Source organism: Rattus norvegicus, chromosome 15 (genome assembly GCF_036323735.1).
Source record: "Rattus norvegicus strain BN/NHsdMcwi chromosome 15, GRCr8, whole genome shotgun sequence".
Classification (NCBI taxonomy): domain Eukaryota; kingdom Metazoa; phylum Chordata; class Mammalia; order Rodentia; family Muridae; genus Rattus; species Rattus norvegicus.
In genome coordinates, this window is record NC_086033.1 from 104,619,888 (window position 1) to 104,646,632 (window position 26,745).

Consider the following 26,745-nt stretch of genomic DNA (forward strand, 5'->3'; position numbering starts at 1 on the left):
CTGGCTGTTGCCGGGTAACTGTGGGGGTGGAGCTTAGACAGAATACGAACATCCTGGACATAACTTAAACCTCTCAGTCAAGGATATGCGAATACTCTAAGAATGGCCTTTATCGAAGTTTAATTTTAACTGGGTCCTTAAACAGCAGACATTATGCCATAATGTCTCCTAGAAACAAGACCCTTGAGGGGCTTTTCCTTGAGCACTGAAGTGGAACCAGTTAGCTGTTCCAGGGGTCTGCGATTCTCCCCGTGGGTTTGGTTCATGGAATTAGCTGAGGTTTTTGTACCCTGCCTCCTTCAGAGGAGGGTACATTTGAGTGAATGTGGATATCAGAGTGTGTTGCTTATTGGATGTCTACCGCCCCGACTGTTAGGGAAAAGCTGTCTCTGGGTCCTATTTCTTTAGTTTTTCTCTTTAGGAGTCAGTTAACTCATGCTGTACCTTGAATGGCCAGGCCTAGTTTTAATTGTAGACAATCTGCCTCATGTGGGTATGTAACACCTATATAGACCTGCCTCACACAGGGTGTCTACCACTCATATAGATTTGCCTCACATGGGTTGGTAGCACTTATAGCCCTGCCATACATAGGGCATGAGGGGGCTGGGAGTAATATGGGATATCAAGAGTCAACCCAGGAGGAGGAAGGCAGTAACCCTGAGAAGGATTAAACCCAGAGGTACAGTTTGGAATCGTTGTAGTTGGCAGCCATGGACAGTGGGAAGTGAGCAAAGGTCATAGGATTAACCCCACACACCCTGTGACTAGAGGGTGGTCCATTCCCACAGAGGCAGAGATCAAAAGTAGTTAAGATTGTTGTAATAAAAAGAACTGGGTCCAAGAATGAAAGCTACTGCACTCCCAAGTCCCCGTGAGCGTCAGCTCCTTGTGAAGACAGATGTGCTTTGGCCACTGGATCCATGACTGACACCACTGTTCAGAGAGTGACAGATTTCTGATACTGTGAACCAGGCTGAACCATTCCCAAGGGTCCCAGTGCAGGGGGGCAAGATGTGATCTTCTAGTGTGGGGACAGGACTGTCCTCAGCAATATACATCAACATCAGAGATGCATTGGTGCCTTGGGCCTACACCTCCCGAGAGGAGACAGCCAAGAAGTTTTCGAATCAGCCAGGAAGCAGCCATTAGTCACGGTAAGAGGTACCAGTTAAACATCTGCTTAAGATCTTGGAGGCAGTAAAGATTGTAGCCATCATAAGCAAGCAAAGATTGTAGCCATCATAGGCAAGCAAAGATTGTAGCCATGGTTGGGTAGCTAGAAGCTGAGAACACCAGTTCCCTGTGCTTTAAACATGTTTGCATTGGCTCTTTCTACAGAATTCTGGTGGTGGGAAAGTCAGTGGTGGATTTGGGGCAACTGACGGTAGATGACAGTATTGTTGGGGATAGAGTGCCTGGTAACCTTAGCAATCCTATAAAAATCTGCAGAAACTCTCAGCTGTAAGTGACAGTCACGTTGTACAAAGCCATTGACACTTGTTGAGCATCAGCCCATCCTCATTATTAACAGATTCTGTTGGCAGATTCGCCCAACCCTTACGTGTTTCCATGGCTCCCCAAGGCATGCCTAATTACTTGCAAACACTATAAAGCGCTGAAAACTTTGAATGGTTTGGTATACAAGGCCACGCGTATCAGACCAGTCCTGGCCTCCTGGTTTCAGCTCTGACTCTGAATGGCCCTCTCTATAGTCTAGTGCTGTGGTGCTTTTCCTATTGCATTGTTTGTGCCTTTAAAAAAATCGCTGTCCCCCACTCCCGCTCACCCCTATGCACATGCTAAAGTAGTGCCTGCCATTCCCAAGGACGTGAATGCTATAGTAGTTCAGACTCCATTAGGCATGGACTCTGGTGCCCTAGGCTGTGAGCAAGGTGGAAGCAAACAGACCAGCAGTTAATGTTCAGTAACGTGTCTGTCTACAAAACATGCATGCAGTGAGGATTGCATGCGTGCATTCATGGGTTGGTAAAATGTGAGTTGAGGCTCTCAGGACCCTGAGCCTGTATTTCCCCCAGGAGTAATGTTTCAGTCACATCAATTCAGTCATGACTTCATAGACTGCAATTACAGCAAATAACCAGACTCAGTTGCATTTTGTTAAGTGAAAACCTAAGTTAAGGGACTAACTTCTTATATCAGTTTTTGCATAATAGCTTAGTACTCAGGGACAGAAAATTTAAGCATCCTTCAGACAAATGGTCACAGGTCAGATGATATGCCTGTTAAACCATTTTAACTGTCAACACTTTACTTCTGGACATAGGTTCAGAATGGACACAGGTTCACAGGGGCTTAAGTCTCTTATATACACTGACATAGCAGCTGCATTTGAGCTGCACACGCCCTGTGGTGTGCCTCACGTCATCATGAGCTTACTTATAACGCCTCACCCAATCAGTGTCATATAAAGTGTGTCACACTGATTTGCTTTCGGTGTAATGAGTAGAAAAACAATGTGCATATATGTTCATTACAAACCTAAGTTTTAAAAATTACTTTCATTTGGGCTGGGGATGCTCAGGGGCTAAAGTGCTTGCTGTGAAAACACAAGGGCCTGAGTTCGGGCCCCCAGTATACACACAAAAGCCACGTACGCCCATCTGTTACCCCAGTGACGGAAGCGGTTAGGGACCAGCAGATTCCAGTGGCTCTCTGGGCATCCAGTCCAGCCAAAACTGCAAACTCCAGGTTAAGCAAGAGACTCTGTTTCAAAGAATAAGGTAGAGGAAGATACTTACACTTAACCACTGGCTCGTAGAAGTGTGTTATAAATGTGTGTGTGTGTGTGCACATACATGGACCTCCCCAATGTGCACATACCCCTATGCATAGATACACTCTCCATACAAGCTTTCAGACACAGAGACAATTTAGAATGCATCCATCATGCAAAAATGGATGAATCCTTTTGTGGAATTTATGGACTCAGAGAACTGATTGCACTGTCAAAATAAATAATTAGTAATTTTTTTTAAAAAAGGTAATCTTTTTAGTGATTCATTTTTATTGTATCACAAGGCAAAAACCGTTTAAACAAGGGTCTGGTTTTGGCTCTTTTATTGAAGAAGGGGGTTTCTATTTTGATTCGAGGAATCTGTCATTAAAAATAACTTTGAGTCTAGTCACTGTTTGACTTTGAACTTATGGCCACATTTTTAGCAAAAAAAAAAAAAAAAAAACAAAACCAAAAACTTCATTCTTTTTCCAAACCCCAAGTCCTTTGACACATAAATTGTTCAACTGTCAAAATGATGGATGTCACAGGGGCTTGCATCTCAGGAGGTAGGAAAGTAACCAGATGTCTACCCAAGAGTAGGGCCCATTATACCTGTCATTGGGCATTACAGAAGAAAGGGGACAGCGGGAGGCTGAAACACTGAGTTTTTAGTGATAGATTCCAGAGATACTGTTTTAAGTCGTTGGGTTCTGTGGGAAGTGAGCAGCCTGGTTACCCATCAGCTCTCCTCTCAAGGTATGTTATATGATCTTGGATTCTCTTTCCACAAACTTTCCTTGGAAGCTTTTGGAATATCCAGAGGCCCCTGACCTTTTTGATAAGTTAAGTTTTTAATGTTTCTAGACGTTTTGAGCCCCGAGCCTCAAATCTGGGTGTGTGTTTGGTGAAAGAGCATTTTATACATATTTGGCAACACCCTACTTTGTTTCTGTGTGAGATTCACTGTGATTTCTGAACGACCAACCTTGGGCTGGCCCAGTGACCTAACTGGAAAGGCCAGGCACATTGTAAAGAAGTGTAGGCAAGAAAACGCAAAACCAAGTCTTTGAAAACCAATTCTTTACAACGCCACCTAAAACCTCCTCAGGGTGATGCTAAAACGTCTGTGTTCCAAGTGCTTAAATTCTACAGCGACCTACAGTAACGCCACCCTTCTGAATTTGCATGCAATTCTTGTTTTCTTTTCACAGCATCTATTAAAACTCTTCTTTTTCTTCTGAGACAGAGTCTTATACCATATTCCAGGCTGGCTTAGAACTCAGTGTATAGCACAGTCTGGCTTCAGAGTCTAGGAAACCCTCCTGCCTCAGACTCCTCTAAGTCCTGAAATTATAGGCTTATGCTACCTCTTTCTGCATGTTTAAACTCTTTAAGCTGTTTTAAAAATTGTGTCTAGAAGATGCTGAGGAAATCTGTGGTAGGGTTTGAGGAAGTGTAGCTTAACACAAACATCCAAATGAAATCTCCCGCTCCCACACCGGCCTCTTACCGAGTGGCCCCCCTCTGCCTCTCATTACCATAGGCCAGATTCTGTGTTTCTCCTTGCACTGGGACACACATGTGGGTGATTTAGAACCACGGTGTTTAGTTTCCAATTCCTTATTGGATGCCTGCATCACTTAACTTTGAGGAGAGGAATTGACCCCTGAGGGTCCTGCCCTTTGTCTTTCCTGGCTGAGCCCAATACTTCACCCTGTGACAGGAACACTCGTGTGCTAATTAAATAGCATTTATTTTTATAAGTGTCTGAGTCTCATCTACAGGTAATATACAGAGTGTGTAAATTCGTTATATATTTGAGTCGTGAAACAAGAAGGATGTGTTAAACTCTTATAGGCAGTCCCGAGTTTTGTTCTTGGTGCATGAACTTGGCTGGATGGTTGTTGGAAAAGTCTCCTTATACTCTTTTCTGTAGAAGAGGAAAGAGAGACTGGAAGGGGAGTGCCCTGCTCCTGATCAGTTAGACGTTGGCCAGGCTAGCTCACCTTGCTCAGGACTCTGCTAGCCCACACCACCACACCCTCTGTGTGACTCCACTCGGGGAGTAGGGATGGCTTTCTCTGAGTTCAAGAAAAGTCTCCACGTGGCTGAGATTGGGACAAACAGCTACAGAAAGATCTGACACCTCACGGTTTTATAAAGCCCGTGGTAGACCATGGGGAATTGCGATAGTACAATGGCTGAGGCGTGCATGATGTTAATAGTACATGCAATGACAGAGTAATTACTTATGGATCTAGACTCCAGTGAGTTTAGCGCTTGAACCTCTAAAAATAGTTACTTGGTCTGTCTGACCTTCCTGACTGCTCAGTCTGAGAGTCCCACAGCTGAAAGAAGATTGGATCACGTGACATCACTCAGTCTTAACACTTCAGGACAACCCTTACTGGGTTTGTGCGCCTCTAGACTTTGTAGGCTCCAGAGAGCAGTGTGTGTGTGTGTGTGTGTGTGTGTGTGTGTGTGTGTGTGTGTGTGTGTTTTACCTGAGAAAGGAAGGTGACCATCTCATGTTAAGGTGTATCCTGAAGGCAAGCTGATGGTAGCCCTGTAATGAGAGGGGTTTGGTGCTTGACCACGTGGGTACTGCAGGAGATGTAGGCTGGCTCGAATGTGCTCTTTGGAAGCTCCAGTCACCTCTGGCTTAGTTGTCTAAGCATTTCCGGAGACCTTTTTCTTCCATACCGATCCACTTCATAACCTCTCCTGGTGATCATCTATAGCTGTGGAAAAATAAAACTGTCCAAGTTCTCAGGGTGGTATTTTTAGAAGAACTACTTGTTCAAATGCTGTGGCACCATCATTTTTCAGTTTGATTTTGGCAGGCCTGGGTCCCTGAGGATTTTAAAGTAGCCTTTATCAAAACAAAGCCAGCTACTTGGTTCTGAGGAAGAATTCCAACAGTAGGAGATGTCCAGTCAAGAGTGCGCGAGCACGCGTCGGGTGGAGCGTGGTGACGTCATAGCTCTGTGTTGACTTAGGCAACCACAGAGCCAACTTCGAGGCCAAGGCTGTTCAGTGAGGAAAACACTAGGTTTCTCATGTTTGAGAAGGTGTCGAAGGGGAGGAAAATGCCTCCTTGGCAGTGACTCTAGGTTAGCGCCCGGGTCATCTGCTCTGTGATGGTGAGTGTGCTGCCAGCATGGGCAGGACAGTGCTGGTGTTGCTTACTGCCATTTATCTACTGCCACTGTGCAACCTCTCACCTCTGGGATCTCAGGGAGCTCTAGAGTGATCCACTAAGTCCAGTGTCCTGACCTGATGTCCTCATATGGAAGCCGTCTCCTGGACTGTGCTATGGGATGGAAACTGGTTACAATCAGACTCTAATGCTTTGAAGTTGTTACTTGGGTTTTCCTATTCAACAAAAGTGGATGACAGATCCTGCCTGGAAGGCAGTAGTGAGGTTACATGAGATGACAGTCAAGTATACAGAGGCCCCCGTGAATACCAGCTGCCTCTGACTTTGCTGGTTTGATCCAAAGTCACACAGCCAGTTTCTTGTTCCTTCTCTGTCCTGCCTGCTGCTTCAGTTCACGACGGATATTCATACAAGTTACTGTAAAGAAAGAGGATTGGGTGGAGGCAGTGTTTCTTCTGGTTTGAAGTTAGAATCCATCCTTGGGTGTATGTGTGTCTCTGTGTGCATGTCTCTGTGTCTGTCTGTCTCTGTGTGCATGTCTCTGTGTCTGTCTGTCTGTCTGCCTCTGTGTGCACGTCTGTGTGTCTGTCTGTCTGCCTCTGTGTGCATGTCTCTGTGTCTGTCTGTCTGTGTACATATGTGTGTGTGTCTCTGTATGCATGCCTGTGTATGTGTCTCTGTGTCTGTCTGTGTACATATGTGTGTGTGTCTCTGTATGCATGCCTGTGTATGTGTCTCTGTGTCTGTCTGTCTCTGTGTGCATGTGTGTATGTGTTTGTGTGTCTGTGTATGTATCTGTGTCTGTCTGTCTGTCGTTTTTCTGTATGCCTGAGTCTAAGTCTACACGCATATTTTCCAGGGTGGATTTTAAAACAAATGAATGTGCAGAATTGTTTGGGATATCACTGGGGCTTATCAGATGGTTATAAGCAGCTTTGAAAATGGCAGTCTCTGTACTTCCTGTCCGTGTCATTCTGGCTGTTCATATTCCGAGACCATTTCACTAATTTCCTTCTTGTCATGTGCGTGCCAGCAGCTGGAACAAGTGACTGGTAATTGCTCAGCAGTCCTGTAAGGACTGTGCCTCCTTCACTCGTCTCTAGATAGTGTCTTACGATGACACTCGAACGCACGCCTCCCCAGGTGTTGCTATCAGGGAAGTTGTTGCGGAATGAGAGAAGGGGGAGGAAGGAACGCTTTGGTCTCCATGAACCATCATGGTTTCTGAACAGACATCTTCACATTTGGCGAGTCTCCGTCATGTTACCTGTGATTTTGTGTGGCTGGAAATCATGCTTGACTCGTGCTGAGTCCATGGCAGTGCCTGCAAGAGGACCAGGTGACACAGGTGACAGTTTCCGCCACGCCTGGAACCTAGTGTGCTCTGGTTGCTCTCTGCCAGTGACACCAAACAGGAAACTGTTGTAGAGTTTGTGGAGAAATCTACTGTTGACAAATGCATTCTTCTGCCTTTGTTGCTCTTAATACAGACACACACACACACGCGCACATGCAGAGCTGTTTTACACATTCAGACTCTGCTGCCTGGGTATAAATAGTCTCCCCATGAAGTCACAGGGAGGTGTTGAGAACTCATGATTGCAGCTCACTGCTGGGATTGATTTCTCTGCAGTAGATTGGCAGTCTAGAGAATATCCCTTATGCTATGCAGGGAAACATATGCTTACTATAATGATGGCCGTAGGGAGTGGGGAGGGAGAAGCAACCATGGAACATTCAGGAGTCACATCACAAAGGAGAGGTGTTGGCTTGGCCACAGCTGGGCAGAGAATAAATTTACAGTCAGGACAAAGATCTGTTTTATCCCATTTCTTTTTTCTCCCTAAGGTTTTTCTTTTCTATGCATTTCAAAGCAAAGAATAGCATTTTTTCTTTTTATTTCTAGAAGGATTTTTTTTAAAAAAAATGAACTTTTATAATTCTTAAATGGGACTTTGAATACAAAGACTGGAAACTCTTTTTCAGCCCCCCCTGGGCTCCCTAAATAAGCTCTATAATAATTAAGACATTAAATCTAGGTATGGTGGCACATGCCTTTAGTGTCAGTATTCTGGGTGCAAAGACAGGTGGATTTCTGTGAGTTCAAGGCCAGCCTGGTCTACAAAGAGAGTTCCAGGACAGCCAGAGCTATATAGCGAGACCTTGACTCAAAATTAAAAAGGAAAAAAAACCCCAAACATTAAAAATGATGTAGAGAATGTATAGTGGTTTGTATATGCTTGGCTCAGGGAGTGGCACCATTAGGAGGTGTACCCTTGTTGGAGTAGGTGTGTCACTGTGGATGTGGGCTTTAAGACACTAGTACTACCTGCCTGGGAGTGAGTCATCTTCTAGCAGCCTTGCCTTAGAATAAGAGTTGGAACTTTCGGCTCCTCCAGCCCCATGCCTCTGCCTTGATGATAATGGACTGAACTTCTGAACCTGTAAGCCAGCCTCAGTTAAATGTTGTCCCTCATAAGAGTTGCCTTGGTCATGGTGTCTGCTCACAGCAGTAAAATCCTAAGACAGAACGTTAGTGTGGTAGTTTTCTCTTTTCTTTCCTTTTTGTTTTGTTTATGTGTGCATGGCCGCAGGACACTCTTTGAGTATCATTCCTTAGGCACATCCACCGTCTTTTTCTTCACGTTCCCAGACAGATTGTTTAGCTGGTTTGGAAGCTGGCTGGCCAGAGAGTGACAGGGATCTGCCCAATTCTGCCTCCCCGGCACTGATATTAAAAATTCAAGCCATCACACCTTGCTTTTTTAAAACATTCAGATTTTGGGAATCGAGTTCAGACCCTCATGTTCTCAGGGAAGCAGTTTGTTGACTGGTCCACATCCCCATCCTTTCCCTTGTAAATTCTTAAGTAACTGCTGCAGGTCTTGATACACACTAGTTTGCTGATATCATAAAATACTACAACGTGACAACCGTTTTAAATAAATTTACTTTTATAGTCTCCTTTTGAAAATGTCAGTATTAATGATAAGATGTATTTTTATACTTTTTTTTTTTTGTTGAGACAGGGTCTCACTATATATCCAGGCTGGTCTTGAACTCAAGATCTCTCTTGGCATTACAGGTGTGAGCCACCTTTAGCTGTTGCCTCTTTTATGATCTTTCTTTCTTTTTAAGATTTATTTATTTACTTACTGTATGTGAGTACACTGTCGCTGTCTTCAGATGCACCAGTAGAGGGCATCGGATCCCAGTACAGATGGTTGTGAGCCACCATGTGGTTGCTGGGAATTGAGCTCAGGACCTCCGGAAGAGCAGTCAGTGCTCTTAATCACTAAGCCACCTCTCCAGATCCACTTTTACAGTCTTTGTACAGCTGATTTAAGAGTTAAGGAGATACAATACCTTCAACTTTCTTAATTTAAAAAAAAAGTCTCCAGGAAATCTAGCTGCTGATGTCTCCAACCTCTGTGGGCTTTTTACGGTACACATAGGGCAGAACCCAGGTAAGAAAGGCACAGGAAAACAAGGAAGTGAAGTGCAAACACTTCTCCAGCAGTGGGTCTCAGCTCTCCCAACACCTAGACTCTTTAACACATTCCTCCTGTTGTGGTGACCCCAACCATAACGTAATTTTGCTGCTACTTCATAACTGTCATTTTGCTACTTCTATGAATGGTAATGTGAAGATCAGATATGCAGGACCTCTGGCATGTGACCCCTGTGAAAAGGTCACTGCACCCCCAATGGGTCTTTACTCAAAGACCCTTTGAGAACCTTTGCTCTGGAAGGGTAAGCTTCTGTTTGACTTCTTCCTCAGCCTCAAATCTGGAACCATCAATGCAGGTGTTAGAAATCTCAGTGAATAAAGCTTCATTTAATAAAGTGACAGCTCTTGTGGTGAGCTGTCGGGACTAGTGAGGGTTTGCACGGCTTTGTTCCAGGGGGTTCAGGAAGGGCTGGTACAGAGGTTGTGGAGCACAATGCTCGTTCAGAGATGTTTATGAAAGTGTGGGGCTTAAGGATGAAACAGAATCACAGGTTCCCTCGCTTCTTCACACGAGTGGTCAGCGTTTCCATAGGCCGTTCTGTGTAACCGGAAATTCCAGCAGTGGCTTTATTGCCCCCAAATGTATAGTGTGTTTTGTATAATCCATTAGTAAACTCTGAAATGGCGTTATTCCGAAGGCGTGAAGAACACTGCCAAATGTGCACAATTATGGTAGAGAAAAAAGTAGACCAATGCCGGCGGGGGTCGGGGGAGGTTAGTGATGGCGTCACATGGCTGTGCAAGATGAGAGGTTCTGGAGGAAGGAGTGGAGGGCCCTAGGTGTGGGGACGCTCGTACCGTTAAGTTGTGTGCTTTAAAAGCAGTTAAAATGTAAATGTTATGTTTCATGTATCATGGTTCTATAAAGAAGAAAGCATAATAGACGCTGGATGATTTTGTAAAAGAAAAGAAGGTTTTTTAACACCAACTCAGATGCTTTCCTTTTGAAGGGACTTTGGCCTTTTGATTACGACTGTTCCAACATGTTTTTCCAAACATCAAATTCAAAAGGAAAATTAAAAAGGCTGCGCCACCACGACACCTCTAACACTGAAAATCCCTGCTTTAAGCGGTAGTTCACACTTTAGCCCAGCACTTGGGAGTCTGATGCAGGAGGATTACCATGATATGGCAGCCAGACTGGGCAGTACCACGAAGCCCTATCTCTGAGGAAATGAAAGATAACAAGTCAGTTTTTCGATATCGTTGTATACAATGTAACACTTTTTAATAAAAGGTCTGTTTTCCCCATTTCACCTTATTTTCCCAACTCAAGCCATCTTGAGATGGAATCCACTTATGTTTACGACTTCAGTGTCAACTTTTATTACGACAAAAACGTGTTCTGGGAGCTTGTGGGACACAGGAGGGTTTTATGGCCAGATGAGAATGTGGTGGGTTCACCATCTTGCTGACCCAGCCTGGGAAATGCTGAATCTTTAAGGTGTGGACTTTCAGTCTGCCCAGCCCCCGTTCTACCAAGGAGCAAATTCAGGACCTCGTTTTTTGCTACGCAGGCTCTGTACCACTGAGCTATACCCCCAGCTGCTGGTGTAGCCTAATCTGGTGAAAAGGAAAATACCTATTTGTCTTGTCTTCTTGTCCTTCTCGTCTGAGCATCTCGCTGGACCCTTGCCTTCTGTTTCTAGGCAGCTTGTTAACTGGGTCATCATGGGGATGGATGATGGACAAGCTACATTCTTTGGTGTATTAGATACTGACATTCTGGGACAAAACCAGGATAGGCATATAAATGCTAAATCAACCCAACTTAGCCATTCTCCAGGGTATTCATACACTAAACTTTAGAGCATACGCCGTTAATGTATCATTTCATCTGTCGATTAAAATTGAAGCTGAGAAAGAGACCGGGCATTTGCGTGAGCTTGCAGTGCTAACACTTGGGGTTTGGAGACAAGAGGTCAGAAGTTCAAGGTCATCCAGAGCTACATAAAAAACCTAACAACAACAAACATAAGGGGTGAGCAGGAGGAAGAAACAGTCGCCAAAGTCGTCCTTAGTGGACACCAAGTGGACTTGGATCATTTTTAGGTTCAGAGATCTTGGGTTGCTGAAAGGCAAGTTGCCTGGGGACTTGCTGTGATTCCAATGTTCCTTTAAAACCCAGAATACCATGAATCCTCACCTCCTTTTTGTTTGGAGACAATGTCTCGTCGCAGCCCTGGTTAGCCTGGAACTTGCTATATAGATCAGGCTGGCATTAAACTGACAGAGATAGGTCATTGTCTAGACTCTGCCTATAAATACTGGGATTAAAGGCATGTGCTAGACTGAAATGCTCCTTTAAGAGGTGGTTATGCTTCTCACAGATGGATTCATGTTAGTGTTGTATGGGTGACTTCCAAGTCAAAGAGTATACATGTGGCCTCATTTCTACTTTACTTTCTAACTTCTGTTTTGCTTTTTGTGACAGGGTTTCTCTGTGTACCCCTGGCAGTCCTGGAACTCATTCTGCAGACCAGGCTGGCCTCGAACTCAGAGATTTGCCTATTTTTCCCTCCCAAGTGCTGGGATTAAAGGCATGTGCCATCACTGCTCTGTTTCTAAAAAGTGTGAACCAAGTAAATTTTTGTTGTTAGTAACTTACCCAGTTTGCGATGTTGTATTCTAGCAGTGGAAAGGACCAAGTGAAATTTGGAAGTTTGGAGACACTTGAAAAGCGTGCGTGTGCATGTTTGTGTGTGGTGTGTCTGTATGTGTGTCTGTGGTGTTTGTAATGTGGGTATGGGTGTGTCTGTGTATGGTGGATATGTGTCTGTATGTATCTGTGTATGTCTGTCGTGTGTCTGTGTGTGTGTTTATCTGTGGTATGTGTGTCTGTCTGTGTGTATGTGTCTGTGTGTGTCTGTATGTCTGCTAGATGTCTGTGTGTGTTTATATGTATGTGTGTGTCTGTGGTGTGTGTGTCTTTGTGTCTGTGTGTCTGTGTGTGTGTATCTGTTGTATATCTCTCTGTGTATGCTTATGTGTATGTGTGTGTTGTGGTGTGTGTATCTGTGTCTGTGTGTGTGTGTTTGTGGTGTGTGTGTCTGTATCTGTGTGTATGTGTATATGTGTGTGTTTGTGTGTGTCTGTTGTATGTCTCTGTGTGTGTTTATGTGTATGTGTGTGTATGTGTGTGTCTGTTGTATGTCTGTGTGTTTATGTGTCTATGTGTGTCTGTGTGTCTGTTATATGTGTGTGTGTTTATGTGTCTGTGTCTGTGGTGTGTATGTATATCTGTATGTGTCTGTGTATATTCTATGTCTCTCTGTGTGTCTCTGTATGTATGTTAATGTGTGTGTATCTGTATGTGTCTGTGTATGTCTGTTTTGTCTCTGTGTATGTCTCTCTGTGTTTATGTGTGTGTGTGCGTCTGTATGTGTCTGTATGTCTGTTGTGTGTCTCTGTGTGTGTCTCTGTATGTGTGTTCATGTGTCTGTATGTGTCTGTGTATGTCCGTTGCGTGTCTGTGTGTGTGTGTGCCTGTGTCATGTGAAAGCCAAGCCATGCACTAAATAAATTCAAGCAGCCCCTCTTCAGAGTCACATTCAGGGTGCCATGTTTGCTGCCCTGTCCACTGCTGGCTGTTTCTTACTGCTGCCTATATGGAAGGCACACTTCAATTTTGATAAAACAGTTGGTCTCTTCTGTCACTAAAAAGAGTTCTTGTGTTTTTCATGTGACCTGATCAAGTACATTGAAGGCTGTCCCCTCACTCTCTTTCTTATTTATGGCTTTGGCTACTGACTAGTTGTCCCTTAAGGGTTCTGGGCACCACAGAAACTGCATGCTATATTTGAACTTCGGATATATTTAGTTCCACATCACTCATCTAACTGTTCAAAACACATGAAGCCTGTCTTATATTTCATGATTCTATAATTATTCACATGCTCAAAATTGTCTGTTGCCCATGCATGGGTGAAACATTGCTTCATGTTAAAACTTTTCTTGTTTTTTTTCTCTTTCAGTGTTTATTTTTGTTTGTATATATGTATGTATGACAATGTCTGTCTGTATGTATGTGTGTATGTATTACAGTGTCTGTCTGTCTCTTTATCTGTCTGTCCGTTTGTGTCTTCTGATGTGTCTCAGATTGCCTTTGAACTCTGCATTTAGCTGAGGATGCCCTTGGATTTTCTGATGCTCCACTGATAGCAGTTTCTTTTTTTTTTTTTTTTTTTTCTGGAGCTTGGGACCGAACCCAGGGCCTTGCGCTTGCTAGGCAATCGCTCTACCACTGAGCTAAATCCCCAACCCAGCAGTTTCTTATTATCACCTGTGGATTCCAGGAAAACTCAGGTCATCAGGCATGGTGGCAAGTGACTATACTTGTGGAGCCAACGTACCAGCCTAGATTATACCTATTTTGGTTCTTACCTTTCTCCCAGAGCAGTAACATCAGAACAATGAGAATCACTCCCGTTCTCTCTCTGCCAGGACGCATGTGTCCTCTCTAGATCATTCTATCGCTCAGTTAGGGTACAGAATTGTTGGCGTTGCTCTAGCTAGTGTAGTCTAGATGTCTACAGATTGTGCTAAGCGTGGGGAAAAGGGTTTGCCAGGAGCCACCTCTCTGAAGCTACTTTTGCAACATAGTTTCAACGGAGACAGTGTTTTTCAATTACAATGCAAAATGACAGCTGTCAGTTGCTGGCTTTTCTAGAGGAAAGTTACAAGCAGTTATAAACAGGTTTGGTGAACAGAAGATGGTTTGTAGAAGCCAAAGGGGAATGATCTTGGGTTTCTGACGGCAACAAAAGATGACCTCAGCATGTCAAGTTCAGAGATCATACATGAGTCTCTTTCTATTTTTAAGGATACAGAACACATACATTCAAGTTGGGGGACATGGCACATGCTGAGGATCCTAGCTCTCTGGAGGTGGAGGCAGGAAAGTTGCAGATTCATGGGGGCCTGGGGTGGGGGTGGGAGACTGAAAAATCCACAAAATGCATGATAATTGGTTACAGCACGAGGGGATGGAGAAATTTTGTCCATAATTTTTAATTTTACAAAGAGAAACAAATGTGAAACTGCATCAGTTGGGCTGGCGACTCCTGTGGAGGTGTGCATACCTGTACTTTGTGTTTCAAAAGAAAGTCTAAGCTCATCGTTTCAAATCCTCATAGTAATGAGTAACGTGGAGAAGAAGCAGTCACTCGTGAACAGATACGTAACTGTGTCCCATAGTTCTTTGGAGGACTTTGGCTTCTGAAGGGCTGCGTAGGCTATCCAGAGATTTGGCATGGCGTCGAGAACTGAGTAAACTTTACTTCCTGACCCCATCTGCCGCGCCACTCAGCTTCCTGAGTATTGACCCTGCTGACCGTGATGTCTCTGAGCCCCTCTTCTGCTGTTCACTTCAGGGTGCTTTTCTAACTTTTTATTCACTTCTCTTGTTTGGAACTCGGGACTTGTGACACGCATGGGGACATCTCGATTCTAACTTTGATTTAGTGACTAATATGCTTGTGGCCTGGGGCGAATCTCTTCCCTTGGCTGTTAAGTTGCTATTTATTGAGGCCCAAGCACTTGGCAGTGCTCTGTGTGTATCAGTTGCGTTTCTTGCTGTGGTGACCAGGCCCCCAACAGGAAACAAGATACTCAAGGGAGAGTTTATTACTGACTCCATGAGGTCCATCATGGGAGCGGTTTGTCATGTGGCATCTTCTCTCAGGAAGTAGGGAGTGAAAAGGAAGTGGGCCTGGCTGTCGGACTTTTAGGTCCCTACCTCACATTCTCCATCTCCAAGAGCTTCCACAACCTGTCCGGACAGTGTCACCTGGGAAACCAAGTGTTCAAGCATGAGTGTCTACTCAAAAGTGAGATTTCCCACTCAAACCAAATGAGCAGAACCCCCACAGAGCAGAGCCTGTGACACCTCCCCTGCCCTAGTTTCTTTATCTGTCAAATGGAGCTAATAATTCCTCATCTCCTGCTGGCAGTTCAGGGACCATCTGGCGATGTGATCCAGTAGCTATAATGCACGTCTTTCCTTCATGCCTTGCCTCCCTCTGGATCCCATGAAACCTTCTCAGTGTGGGGTAGGACCTGGCTTCCCAAGGGTGATGTAGATCGTCCTGTGTGACGGTAAAAAGGAGATTAAAAACAGCCACGTGATTTTAAGTGATAGCCTCACAGACTCTGTTCTCAGCAATTGCTTCAATTCTGTAACACTAGGGGACAAACAGGCCCTGGTGTACAGTAGGGCCTCATAAAGAATTTGTGGAAATTAACTGAATTGAAGGCATTGGGGAAAGTATGTGCATCTCGCAGATGTGTGGATGTGTGGAGCATGTGTGGTTGTGGTGGTTTGAATTCCTGGCTAAAGGCAGGTGTTGTCTTCCCACAATCGATTTTCATCTCTTTGTGTTGGGGGCCCTGGTCACTGCACATGTGTGATGCGTACCTCCTCCTTGTTGGATTTACATAAGCCAGACAACGTCTCCTCTAGCCGCTTAGATGCAGAAAACCAAATGACTTTCTTTGTGCTTTTCTGAGCTATCCCCAAGCCTTTGATTCTCTATTCAGAAAAGCAATTGGGTCATGTTGGCAGGACTTGTGTACCTGTGGCCATGTCTTCAAGTGAGGGAGGCGGCCTGTATGAGTGGCATGCAAACCTGTGGGGTCAGGTGGTGTGCTGGGACTAGTCAGTTTTCTCGGACACGCTGAAAGTTCTCCGCCCTACCGATGCCATCTCCGGCTTCCCAAGGGTAATGTAAATCATTCTGGGTAAAAACAGTCCTGTGACTTCTAAGTGCATTTTAATCCCACCCCACCCCCAAGGGTGACAGACTAGTGGGGGCAGAACAGAAGCCAAGGGGCACGGAGTGAGTCCATGCCATCTCCCCCAGCCCCATTCCTTTCTGATAAAGAGGACGAGACAGGGAGAGTGGGTGATTTAAAAAAGCACAGTGTTCCCACTCAAGTGGTTTTCCCAGCTTCGTTTACCAAGAGTTTCATGTTATTTGAGCCTTTTCTTAACGTGGTCAGTCCAAAGAAGAGCAAGACAGAGGTAGGAGGCCGGGGGAAGTGGAGTGGACAGGACACACTAATTTTTACATCAGAGATCCAGGTCCGTTCCCCTTTATAGCCACTCACCTGCTTTGTGGTCTCAGGCAATTTGCTCTGTGAGCCTCTGTGCTCTGAAAGTAGGATTCCCAGGCTGGACTTTGCCCTTTGAAGGCAAAACCAGAGGTAAAGTTCCAGGGCCAGTCTACTGTGCACGGTAAATGAATGTCAGCTCCCGTTACTGAGGTTTGAACATTAACATGGAGTTCACGCGCCTGCCTGCTGGTGAAGGGGTGGGGTCCCGGCGCCGAGGAGTTCCTCTTGGCAATGGCCGAGGCTTTGGAAAGTTGTTTAAAATCAGATTTCAAAGCAGTTTGTGAAATTTTCGGATTAAAGAGGTGTTGTTTTAGTCTTAGTGAAACATTGGAAAACCAGGAAGAGGAATTGGGCTGTGCCTGGAGAAGGGTAGTTACGTCATCTAGGCGTTAAGCATATGAATGTCACAGCGAGGGAAGCGCTCACCTGGGTGAATGGCAGGGTTTGAGCAGAGCCTGTTTCTGGTGTAGCTTGGGCTTTGTGGCCATGTGGCTGTGGTTTCATGGTGGTGTGGGCAGCTGATGGCAGTGGCCTTCAGTCAGTTGCTGTGTTGACACTTCTTGGCCTGCACGTGGCGTGACCCTCTGCAGATTAGTGTGGGTGAGGGTGGTCCTCGTGGGTTTGTACGCACCCTTGGTAATCATAGGAGAGGTCTCCAAGGTCCGCCAATCACCTGCTGCAAAACCTTTTAGACCAAAACTGAATCGACTTTTCTGTATCCTCTAGTTTGGCCTTGGAGGTGGAGTCCCTGCCTATTTCTCAGCCTTGGCCCCTCTGGTTTATAACCCAGAGTGTTCTCATGGGTTAAAGGATACACCTCACAGTTTCAAGGCCCTCAGGCAAGGTCTGCAGAGACAGCTGGAATCCTGGAAATGCCCTCATTACCACCACTGGACTTTGAGAGTCATCCTCAGTCCCAGGGTGCTGGAGCTCTGGGGTGGACCGAGGCCTGTGGTGGGGCTGGTTGCTGTCAGTCTGCCATGGGATGGCAAATCCATATCCACTCAGTTTTAGCAAACTGACTGTCTCTCCTGCTTTCCCTTCTCTCCTTCTCCTCGCTTCACAGTGGATATCCTTAGGTGAGATTAACTCAGGGGGCAGGGCACAGCCCACAGGCCAGTCCGGCCAGTGAGGTAGGAGAGGTTGGGCTTTTTGTTTAAATTGTGGTAAAATAAGCATGACATCGGATTGACCATCTGAACCACTCTTGGGCAGTGTGGCGCCATCTCCAGAATGATTTTCATCTTGTAAGTCCAAGATACACATTTTTATTTTTCAGTGCTTTAAAAAAAAAAAAAAAGGATAAAGAATATTCAGCCACATGACAAGTCTGTGGTTCAAGGAGTGTCGACCTGGGAGAGCTTTGTAGCTGTCATGTCCAGATGTAGGGTACCAGGAAGAACCCTTGTACAGAGTAGGGTGAACCTGTGCTCCCTGCTCCTGAGCTGTTGGGGTTCCCTGTTCTTCAGCCTTGAGACGAGGTCAGGGAGGGAGCTAAAAATGTGCTTGTAGGTAAGCACATAAGAGTTAAGTTGTACCTGGTAGTGTGGCTCGTGCCTTTAATCCCAGCCCTTGAACAGCAGACGTAGGTGGTCTTTGAGTTCGAGGCCACCTCGTCTATGGAGTTCCAGGACAGCCGGGGCTACATGGAGAGACACTGTTTGAACCCATCCCTGCCCCACCTCCATGATGTTATTTAACACTTAACCCCTCAGCTCTAAAACCCAGTTAAAAGACTCGGGTTAATTAATTATCTGATTGACTATTGTCATAGTAAAGACTTAACAGACACCCCCATGTTCTCCATGTGCTCTATCTATCCTCCCCCAAGCTCTCTATGTGTTCTATCCCAGATCCATGTCCTGAGCGGCTCCTTCCTTTTTCCTTTTTTTGAGACATGGTTTCACTGCGTAGCCCTGACTGGCCTAGAACTTCCCATGTAGACCAGCCTAGCCCCATATTCACAGAGCTCTGCCTGCCTTCGCCTCTCAAGTGCTGGTATGAAATGTACCGTCTCCCAGGCCTGGCTCCAGAACAGTTAATTTATTAGAAGGGGAGCTAGCACAAAGCCTCAGGTTTAACCTGACTACAAAGACAGGTCACTCTGTCTATGCGGAGTCTGGTGATTTTTTTCGATGGCATTTTGCAGTTTTGACCATGAAGAGGAACAGGTGTGTTCACTGGTCTCCATGGAAACAGGGCTGTTCACACACCCTTAATATCACACAAGTGTTGCTGGCAGAACAACTTATGTTTATTTTCTAAGCGCTCTCTGGGGCTGCCCTAGATTCTTTGCATGGAAAACACTAGGTTGCACGTTTTTAATTTATTTCTGATACAGGGTCTTTCGACGTAGCCCAGGCTGGCTTTAAAACCTGCTCTGTAGCCTAGAATGACTTTGGACATGTGACCCCTCTGCCTCTCCCTCCCGAGTGCGGCCATTGCAGTGTTACAGCGTGTGCTGCCGTGCCAGGTCATCTGGTGTGGGGGACTGACCCAGGGCTTTCGCATGTTGGGCAAGCACTCTGCACACTAAGCCGTACCCCAGATTTGTAGTGTTGAGTGTGTGCATGTGGGCTTTGTTGTTGGGTCTTTGCTGGTTCCATTTCAAGATAGGGTCTAGCCATGTTGCCCAGGCTGCCCTCTGACTCTCTGTGTATTCTAGGCTAGCCTCAAACTCACAAACCTCCTACTTGTGCCTCCTGAGTGTGGGGTCGTAGGATGTACCACTACTCATGTTTATTAAAATGAACATGACTTCATTGCCTGCATATATTTCTCATGGAAAATCTATTTTGTCAAATGTCCCTCTCCACCCATCTCTTCTTTTAGAACATGGGCCATGTGTGACACCCTGAGAGTCCTCTGTGCTGACATTGTGTCACACGTGTGCTATCACACTGACTAGACTAGAACCTTCTGAAATTATCAAGGGTACAGAATGAAAGCCAGCTTTCCTACTGAGAACAGTTTGTTTACTTTGAAAATTGCTAGGCCCCAGCAACTGAGACTGATTGCGTGTGGGCAAACCTTCCTTTTCCTTTTTAGAACGAGTCACGTATGTGAACTGATGGATGGAGACACTGGTGTATGCAGACAGCAGGGCACTCTGTGCATGTGGACGGTTGTTGTGTCCACCGCTTTCTTGTAGTCTATGCTGTGGTCCTCTGTATTAGAAACTGTGGTGGAGGAAACCATACGGTTGTCCAGGCTCTCTTCTGACTGTGGTAAATTCTGAACTGACAGAAGAGGTAAAAAATAGTGTGTGTGTGTGTGTGTGTGTGTGTGTGTGTGTGTGTGTTTCCCTGTGCGAGTATATGAGTGAGAGTGTGCTTCCCTGTGTGTGTGAATGAGTATGTTCATGTGTGGGAGCGTTTTCCTGTGTGTTAGTGAGTTTTCCTGTGTGTGTATGTGTGTGTGTACATGTGTGAGTGTGGGTGTGTATATGTGTGTACATGTATGAGTGGGTGTATACATGTGTGTGAATGTGTGTGTACATGTGTGTGTACATGTATGAGTGGGTATGTACATGTGTGTGTGTACATGTGTGAGTGTGGGTGTGTATATGTGTGTACATGTATGAGTGGGTGTATACATGTGTGTGTGTGTGTGTGTGTTTCCCTGTGCGAGTATATGAGTGAGAGTGTGTTTCCCTGTGTGCGTGAATGAGTATGTTCATGTGTGGGAGCGTTTTCCTGTATGTTAGTGAGTTTTCCTGTGTGTGTATGTGTGTATGTACATGTGTGAGTGTGGAGTGTGTGTATATGTGTGTACATGTGTGAGTGTGGGTGTGTATATGTGTGTACATGTATGAGTGGGTGTATACATGTGTGTGTGTGTGTGTGTGTGTGTTTCCCTGTGCGAGTATATGAGTGAGAGTGTGTTTCCCTGTGTGCGTGAATGAGTATGTTCATGTGTGGGAGCGTTTTCCTGTATGTTAGTGAGTTTTCCTGTGTGTGTATGTGTGTATGTACATGTGTGAGTGTGGAGTGTGTGTATATGTGTGTACATGTGTGAGTGTGGGTGTGTATATGTGTGTACATGTATGAGTGGGTGTATACATGTGTGTGAATGTGTGTGTACATGTGTGTGTACATGTATGAGTGGGTATGTACATGTGTGTGAGTGTGTGTGTACGTACATGTGTGAGTGTGGGTGTATGTTAAACGATGGTTTCAAAGAAAGAAGATATATTTGGCTTATGATTTCAGTTGGACTGTGGTTGCTGCCTGGATTTCTTTTAGGCCTATAATGAGGCAGAAGAAAATTGTTCTCCTCCGCTGAGAAGCAAGTGGGAAGTACAAAGGGGCCAGGATATATTATAACCCTTGATTATACCCCAGGAATCCACTTCCTTTAGCCAATCTGCAACCCCCATTCGATTTCCTCCCAGTGATCAATTCAGTTTTGAACCCGTAAGTGTGTTAAGCATCAGTCGTATCAGAACCCTCCCGATCTTTTTGGGAATGCCATTATGACTGTCACACCTAGCATGTGTGTTTGACTGGCTTCCCACATGCCTTTGACTCAAGTCAGAGTGAGGTCACGCGTCACAATGGCTTAGTTGGGATTATTCACAGAAATGGGAAAAAAATTCTTTTAAACACAGGTGAGACGGCTGTCATTTAGACATTGTATGACTTATTAAAAAACGCCCCTTACCTTGATAGGCCTGGACTCTGTCATCGGAGGGACCTGAATTTGATACAGCATGTACATTGCAAAGCAATTCAGCAAGAATCTGTGGGCATTTTTTACTAACGTGACCTGGTGGCAAGTCTCTCTCATCTCCCGTCGGCGGATGCTGGCGATTATAGTGGGTTTTTAAAGCACTAAAGAATAGTCCTCTTTGTACCAAGGCAGAAAGCCGGGCTGTCACTGTAACAGAGACTACTTGCAGCTAAAGACGGGCATACTAATTTGGGGACCAGCTCATGGGGCAAGTGCATCTCAGTCTTCCCTTCCTCCTCCTTGGACTCCCTCTGTGTGAGCTTAAGCACTCTTTATATTGAGTAGTCTCCAGGGACGCCATGTTAACGTATAAATGCAAGGAAGGGCATTGCCAACGGCGTACTCACTGGCAGTATGGAGTCTGAGTAGCAGGCATGACAGTGGCTGTCAGAGGTGGTGATGTCTGCTCTTGGAAAGGCTTCTCCATGACAGAAGACTATAAAGGATTGGGAACAGAATGAGAGTTTAGGGCAGGGAGAAGATACTGGTGGAACTCAGGGTACCAGAAAAAGGATGCTCAGTTGGTCTAGAGCCTGGCCTCGAGCAGTCTATCGTCTGACTTGAGAGCGAGCTCTGGAGGGAGGCATTTTCCCACTGTAGTTAAACGTCTGACAGAAACGGGATTCCGTAAGTTAGTGCTGAAGTATCTTAGATGACGATGGATAAGGTTCCCCGTGACCGCACTCATTCCTCCTCCCACACAGCAGATGTGAGGGGCTGGAGAGATGGTCCAGGGTTAGGAGCATTCACTGTGCCTGGAGAGGACCCCCCCCCCCCCCATTTGGTTCCCAGCACCCACATCAGATAGTTCACACTGCCTGAACCAGTTCCAGGGGATCTGGCACCTGCTTGTGGCCTTCGTGGGCAGCTGCATGTGTAGGTGCACACAAAGTCGTGCACATAAACTCATGCACATAAATTAAAAATGCTAAGACATCAGAAGGGAACATGAGGATGCAGCGTGTGGGTGGAGCTCTGTTTAAGCCTTTGTTTTAAGACATGGCAAAACTCAGTTCGATCTGGTTCCCTAGAGTTGACCCCTGAGTGGCCGGGCCCTTCTGCCACCCACACTGGCCACCACTGTTGACCTCGCCACCCTTGGTCACTTTGTGCATTTGTCTCTGTGATCTTTACAGAGAGACATTGAGAAGAGTGAGAAAGGACCCAGGAGACCGAGGGGATATTCAGGCAGATTCCCTGGGGCCTCCTCTGTGCTCACAGCCAGGTCTGCCTTAGAAAAGAACACAGCGCCTCCAGTTTCTCTGTCTCAGACCTCCCTCTGTGGAGCTCAGGTTCCTTGGATCAGGGCCAAGGGGAGACCTGGGGAGGAAAGAGGGCCTGGCCTACCTCATTGAGTACTTCCTGGGGAGGCAGAGAAACAAGAGTCTTAGACAAAAACAGTTTTGCTTGACACATTTTCTTCTCTTTTGTGTCCTCATTCTCTATTGAGTAAAAGGGCTGACACAGTAAGTACTAAGGGCCAATGCCAGTTTAAACCTTGGCTACTAGCAGTTTCAAGTCAGCCTTGACCAGCCAAAGTCTGACACAAAGTAGAAACAAGTATTGTTCAAGGTAGAGAAAACACCCTTAGCTTTGTGCCAGGTAAATTGGGTTTTCCTAGCCGTCCTTCTGTTTCATGCTTTTAATTTCAGTAGGTTACTAGCTATTGCTACCGTGTGACTTTCAGAATAAGACAATTTTATTAAAAGAGAAAAAGAAGCCCTTTGGCGCCCTTCTTACGGACTTTGAGCAAGTGGCAGATTAGCTTGTGAGGCAGGGCTGCTGGCGAATCCGTTTCAGAAGTAATTCCTGTGCAGGGAAGGGGGCTGGGATTTTGCTTTGGTTTCTCTCTGTGTGACTCTGTAGTAAGTTAGTGTCGTAATGTAGTGTTTACTGTTACAAGATGATGTAAAACTAGGAAATGATTGCCATTCACAAGTGGGTTAGTGCAGTGACAAGTGGGTTTATTCACAGAATAAAGGATATCTAAAACCTGCTTCTGTATAACAGTAGGTGTGAGAATATGTGCAATTTCTTAATTTGTTAAAACACGTCATCAGTGCGTAGGAAAGTGCATATGAGTGTGAGTGCCTACAGAGGTTAGAAGCAGGCATCTGATCCTTACACACACACACCACACACACGTACACATACACATATATACATATATGTGAGCTTGATCATCGAACCATCTCTCTACTCCTACAAATTAATTTTAGGGACATGTTGAAACAGGATTGGTCCATGAGCTGACCACTGATGATAAAACCAGTTATATGCATGTCTGGTTTTAAAATATCCCATAATTTAGCATTTTTAATGGGTTTAATTGCGTTTCCTTAAACGCAAAAATCCTACAAATGTTTCTTATGAGGAAAATGTTCATTACAATAAAGCAGTTCCTTACCTTTTTAGGATTTGAAAGGAGAGGCGGTCTCCGTTCCCCAGCATGCGGGCATGGGCGTGTAGCCCTCTAAAAGACTTTGATAGTAAGTTAATATAAAAATATTCCACTTCCCTGGTGACTTGTCAGCTGAGCAATTTCAGGCATGAGAAGAGGCTGACACCTGGCTGGTGAGGGGCCAGCACATGACCCTCCTGGTCTCTCTGAGCTGGCGGGGGTTGAGGGGCAGCCGTGATGGTGTAGAATCTTTAAATATTAGCTGAGAACTGAAAGCACCCTTGGTTGCATAGATTTTGCTGTCTTTCCCAAGTACTTCATGGAGTCACTGTTCATGTCTTAATCTGTGTGTGAAGCCAACATGGTAGAGGTATTTCCTGAAGTGTTCTCAGGAGTCATAGATGGACCAGAAGTCCCAGTGTCTTGTTTTCTAACAGGGGTCTGAAGGTGATGCTTGACAGCTGTGCTCTGGAAGCACCCAGCCTGCTACCTGGCCAGCCACAGGGCTCTGTGCCTGTCACCAGAGTGACACTAAGCATAGTGACAATTAGGACTTCTGTACCCAGTCTCCCCCCCCCCCCCCCCTCTGATGTAACTGAATGAGGACTCCAAATGTCAAGGATGAGATCCATTGCTCCAGTCTCTGAATAGGGCATTTGAAGGCTCCTGTCTCTGAAGTAGCTCTGCCTGCCAGACTCGCCGGCAGGATTCAGGGTTTCCACAAAACTAGCAATGTAGAACAAGAATTCCCCCTGGGCGGTATGTGCTTCTCTGCCCCTTTTTATGGAGCTGTTAGTCCACAGTACCATAGCACAGCAGTTGTTGGGAGAAACAAAATGCAACATTGTAGCCAGGCTTTGTTTACCGTAGTGATAAGATATTGCACAGTAGATGAAGTAGACAATGTCTATAAGTTAGATTCAGTTAGGTCAGAATAAAACGAGTATGGGTAATTAAAACCTTTTTGTTTAAAACTGTCATTTTTAACATTTCGTTCTTGTCAGGAATTTGACTTGCGCGCGCGCGCGCGCGCGCGCGCGTGTGTGTGTGTGTGTGTGTGTGTGTGTGTGTGTGTGTGTGCGCACATAACCTTAAATATAGGAGTCAGTTTTCTTTCACGGGTAGGGTAAAGGGGTGACCAGGTCCTCCTCAGGCTTGGCTGGAGCCAAGTAGCTTTAATTGCTAAGTCCTCTCACTGACCTTGCGCTGTTTGTTTTTAACTTTGGATGTGTTAGATGTGCTGCGGGAAAGTGTGTTTCTTTGTCTGCCTGTTTTATGGTTTCAACTAGTGAACAATTTTTTCCAGGTAATTGCCAACCTGTGTGACATTTTATAAATCTCCAAAGACAGCGTTGTCATACTGAAAGAGAGTGAAAACTGACTTAAGAACTAAAAACATTTTTTTTATTGGTCTGACAGACTTTTATTGCTATGAAAAAAATAAATAAGCTTTTTTTTTTTTAAAATCCAGAAAGTTCTGTGACTTTTTTTTTTCTTCTGTTGCTTTGCAAGTGGTTTAGTGTTAGGTTCCTAGGAAGTAGAAGTGAATCCATAATTTAATTAGACTGCGTTTAGAAATCCCACCGCTTTCCCAAAGGCTTGAAGGATACTCAATTGCAGGAGGAGGAAGGCATTTCCATCATTATTTCCTGGACCCTGTGGCTGTATGTCCTGTCAGAGAGCAGAGCTGGGGTGAGAGGGGATACAGAAAACTACAGTAGCAGTTCAAATATGGGATTATTTCCTGTTTACTTGTTAATTTTCAGTATCTGACATTTTTGTATTGATGATAAGAATTGGCATGGACTATCAGACAGAAGAGTATTGATCTGTTCTCTTCCGTAGCACCCATACACACAGAAGTAGAAAGCCCAATTCCGTGGGTCGTCCTCTGACCTCAGCATGCATGCAGTATCATAAGCACACACACTTTCTCTTTTGTTCAGTTTGGGACATGGGACAGTGACCCTTCCATTTATAATTCCCACCTCAGTTAACCTGAGAGAGATCATCTCCTATTGATGTCTCCACGGTGATTCTAAATCCCACCAGGTTGACAATCAAAATTAGGCATCATATGACATTTGGTTCTTTAATGCAGTGATCTGGGTCCCGGCTACCTGCTAGAGTCATCCAGATGAATGCCACCAAATGAAACCCTCAGACACCTCACTCCTGCTACAGGATTCTGATGGAGTTGGTCAAACAGGGACCTAGGATGGTTATTTTTCCAAGAGTTTCCCAGGAGATTCTAATCATAGCCAGAGTGAAAAAAGATCTTGTGACCTTGTATACAGTCGATGCAACTTTAAACTGAGTTTAAGGGAAATGGGATTTGTGAATGTTAAGTTGGGGGGGTGTTTCTTTCCCAGCTCACAGTTAGACTCTCACACAGAGCACAGGGAATGTGAACAGGCTGTGAGCCTTCTGGAGTGGAAATTTCCAGCCCTTCCTACATAATGAGACTCTCCGTAGGGGGCTCATTAGAATACAGGTGTCCCCGGGAGCCTCCTCTGGCTCTTTCTAAAGATGTGGGCCAAGATGGGGAATGGGATGCACAGTGTGTGCACAGGTGGTGTGGAGTGTGCCGCATGATCTTAATGCAATGACAGAGCTGAGTTCTAGGCCATTGGACCATTCCCTACCCTTTCGGGAGCAGCTCTTTGCTGATTCACGGGACATATTTATCGGCATAATAATGTTGCCTACCCACCTCAGCAAACACATTTTTAAAAGACCCAGAGGACTTGCAGGGTGGGAAAACATAAAATCTAGCAATTCCACGATGATGGTTTTCTTGATTTCATGGCCTGTGTCATAAATTGAATGTCACGTTATTCATTTATTCATGAGTGATTTTTGACAGCTGCCGTGATGAGCCCGAAGGGTCTTTGTAAGCACGCTAAGCTGTGTCTCTATGCCGACAGCATAATGTATACTGTTCCCAAGCAGAGCCGCAGAGATTTCCAACTGCGTATTCACTTGGTATTTAGTTCTCTGAATATTGTCTGTATTCGAGGAAATATTCCGGTGGTTTGTTTCCACATGCCGATTCTCCTCACTGAGAATGTTTAAATCACCCGTGGTTA

General features: G+C 45.3%; 1 protein-coding gene and 1 long non-coding RNA gene across 5 annotated transcripts in view; one reads left to right on the forward strand and one right to left on the reverse strand.

Moving 5' to 3' along the window:
- The window catches only part of Farp1 (FERM, ARH/RhoGEF and pleckstrin domain protein 1), a 238,953-nt gene that overhangs the window by 88,692 nt on the left and 123,516 nt on the right, over nt 1–26,745 (forward strand). The gene's annotated exons all lie outside the window — the stretch shown is intronic.
- On the reverse strand, nt 13,990–18,030 carry LOC134482025 (uncharacterized). Its single transcript, XR_010058079.1, has 2 exons — nt 16,519–18,030; nt 13,990–15,497 (listed from the first exon to the last, which is right to left on the reverse strand). It is a non-coding gene; the product is annotated as an uncharacterized LOC134482025 (long non-coding RNA).